This window comes from Alligator mississippiensis, chromosome 5, assembly GCF_030867095.1.
Source record: "Alligator mississippiensis isolate rAllMis1 chromosome 5, rAllMis1, whole genome shotgun sequence".
Taxonomy (NCBI): domain Eukaryota; kingdom Metazoa; phylum Chordata; order Crocodylia; family Alligatoridae; genus Alligator; species Alligator mississippiensis.
The window spans coordinates 215,444,147-215,447,364 of NC_081828.1; the positions used below are offsets into that span (position 1 = coordinate 215,444,147).

Here is a 3,218-nt window from a genome sequence, read left to right on the forward strand (position 1 = left end):
TTATTAACATCTGTCTGCAAATTCTTTCCACCTGTCATGGGCAGAGACTCAAAAACCCTTCATTTTCTGCAGGACAGCCTACATGGAGGACACCGTAAATTATATTAAGCTACTTTCCACCGTGGCCTGTATGGAGGTTGTCTCAAAACCTCCCATTGACCGGGGCTGGGGAGGCGAAGGGGAGGAACGACAGTTCGGCTGACAGGGTCGCATATTCCAGTAAGCACGAGACGTCCCTGGAATGCTTTCATTTCCTGAGCAAAAACGGAGAGTTTTCTACAACCCGCCAGGTAAAGCAGATCACTTAGCAGAGGAAATGCAGCTGGTTCCAGGGAGAGAAAAGCTAAAGGAGAAGAAAGGAACCACCTTGCCAGTGAAAACAGCCCTTGGTCAGAGTCAGAGAGCTACAAATAATGCCCCAAGCCCTTATGAAATGCTTGCCTTCCATAGATCTTGATGTCCGTTATAAGGAGGTTGGTATCGATATCCCCATTTTACAGATGGGGAAATGGACACAAGGCAGGGGAGTCATTTGACCAAGGTCCCTCAGCAGGGAAATGGCAGAGCTGCAAATATGACCAAGGTCACCTGTGTTTCAGCAGAGCACTTTGGAAACCAAAACTGCATGTGCACGCCAACCGAAGCACTCAGATGTTTCAAACTATATTTGTTGAAAGACAGGTCTCGCAGGTGCTGCACTGGGACTGGGGAGCGGGGCTCTGCCACGGAGCTGCTGCTATGAATCATGGAGAAGTGGGGTTGGAAAGGGACCTCCCGAGGTCCTCTAGTCCATCCCCCTGCCATATCCCATACATATCCACTGTTAGCAAAACTAGTCAACACTGACACAACACGAGACATCACACCTGAACCTGCCACAGGTAAAGCGCGGTGGACACCCTGCTTCCTGCTACAGAGGAAGGCAAACCCCCCACAATTGGTACCAATCTGACCAGGGGGTAAAATTCCTTCCTGAACCCAAAGATGGCTTTGGTCAGACCCTGAGCAGCAAGGCAAGAACCTAGGCAGGAACTTCCAGCTTTAAGTCCCAGCAGGAGCATTGGCACAGCCCAGTCCCCATCCCCAGTCTTGGCTGCAGCCAACACCCAATGCCTCTGGGGAAGGCTGCAAAACCCGCCTGACACATGTACCAGCGGAGGATGAAGATGGAGCGGGGTGGAGGGATTCACTCTCATCTCCATGCGCCAAACAGCAAAGCCCAGAAACATGGGAAATACCCATGTGACCAGTCCCTGCCCTATCCCTGTGACTCCATGTCCCCTTTGGAAGGCAGGGACTGGCTCTGACTATGTGTCTATGCGATGTCTACCAATGGGCTGACCGACTTCGGCATGGCCGCAGGGCCTCACAATATGGGGGTGCTTGCATTAGTCTGACCTAATGACTAGACCACTGAGGGGAGGCAGGGGTCAGAGGTTGAGTCAGAGTTTGGGAGACAAATGACCAGGTCCGTAGAGAAATCCAGGGGCAGAGTTTTGAAAACACAAGCCAGGGTCAGGGTTTGGGAATCAGAGGCTGAGTGGCCAAATCCAAGGGATAATCCATGGGTTGAAGTCTGAGAACAGACATGAATCGGTGTCAGGAAGTTAAAGAGCCAGAGAGTGCAACAACCAGGCGGGTTACCAAAGCAGACTGGGGTGAACTGTTGGCTGGCCTGCAGGCTGCTGCCACAGCTGGTGCTAAATGGGTCCATGGCACACCCAGCAGCAATCAGGAAGCCCTGATGTTAATTAAATAGCACAGAGCTTGGCAGCCAAAGACTGAGAGCAGGTGTGACCGCCTAGGCAATTAACCAAGGCTGGGCTGCCTGATTAGGGTCCCTGTCCTTGCCAAGAAGGTTTTGCTAACGATGCATGGCCCCCAGGCCTTCCCTACCATGCAGCAGTGTAAGGGGCAGAGGTTGGAGCAGTGGCCTGCATCTCAGTCACTCATGGGCTACCAGTCAGGCAGTCCTGGTATAGAAAAACAGCATCCAGCCTCAGCTGGAAAGTCCAAGTTCCACAATAATAGTCATAAATCACAAAATCATAGAAAATGAGGGTTGGAAGGGACCCCAGGTCACATTTAGTCCAACCCCCTGCTCCAAGCAGGACCAGCCCCAGTTACATCATCCCAGCCAAGGCTTTGTCTAGTCGGGTCTTAAAAACTTCCAAGGATGGAGAGTCCACCACCTCTCTGGGAAACCTGTCCCAGTGCTTCACCTTCCTCCCAGTGAGAAAGTTTTTCCTAATATCCAACCTAAACCTCCCTTGCAGCAATTGGAGCCCATTGCTCCTTGTCCTGTCATCTGCCCCCACTGAGACCAGCCCAGCTCCATCCTCTTTGCAACCCCCTGCAGGGAGCTGAAGGCTGCTATTCAATCCCCCTCGGTCTTCTCTTCTCCACACTGAATAAGCCCGTTTCCTCAGCCTCTCCTCACAAGTCATGTGCTTGCTGCTTGCTGGAAGAGGCTCCACGGAGTTCCTAATCCATTTATTCTCAGGAATTCTGGGGTTACTCTCTCCACATCTTCCCATCAGATGTGCTCAGTTTTCAAGCTATTTTTTTTTCCCCCTCCAACTAACTCCCCAGTCCTCCAAAGTCATCCTGGGATCTAAAAGCCAATCTGGGCCCATTTCCGTCTTCACATGCAATAGAAATTCTGCAGACCAAATCATGCCTGGAGCAATCCCCGTGCACCCCATTTTGTCCCCAGAGATAATGGATTCTGTAACAGGAAAGAATCCAGCCGCCCCTGCTGCATTAGGTCTATCTATCCTGGGTAGCTATTTACCCCCTGCTTCCTTTGTGCAGTGGCAGTATCATAGGCAATGAGGTCAAGCTGAGGCCTGATTATTACTAGTTGAAAACTTGTCCCTATTCCTGCTCATTTCACGTTCTTAAAGCATGAATGCATTTGTCCTCTCAAAAGGCATCTTTCCTCTTAGTGCAGTCGGCAGCCCTAAATGAGGCACACAGGATCCTTGTATCATATATAGGAAGAGTCAGCTGCCTAGCAATGGGATATATAAAATCCAGAATGCAAAGAGGGAGTCACCCAAGCTGACCAAGAAGGAAAGGACGGGGGGGGGGGTCATAAGCTTTGCTCCTGTCTGGGACTTGGACACCTAATTGTGCATGAGCTGAAGCATGACTTGGTGTACTTTGGGTTATGTATACCTGAGGCAGGTGCGTAAAGATTGAAAACCTGAATCAGA

The 3,218-nt window shown here is 50.8% G+C and overlaps 1 pseudogene; it reads left to right on the forward strand.

Moving 5' to 3' along the window:
• Positions 1-2,802: 2,802 nt before the first annotated feature.
• LOC132251098 (U4 spliceosomal RNA) lies at positions 2,803-2,933 on the forward strand (annotated as a pseudogene).
• Positions 2,934-3,218: the final 285 nt, after the last annotated feature.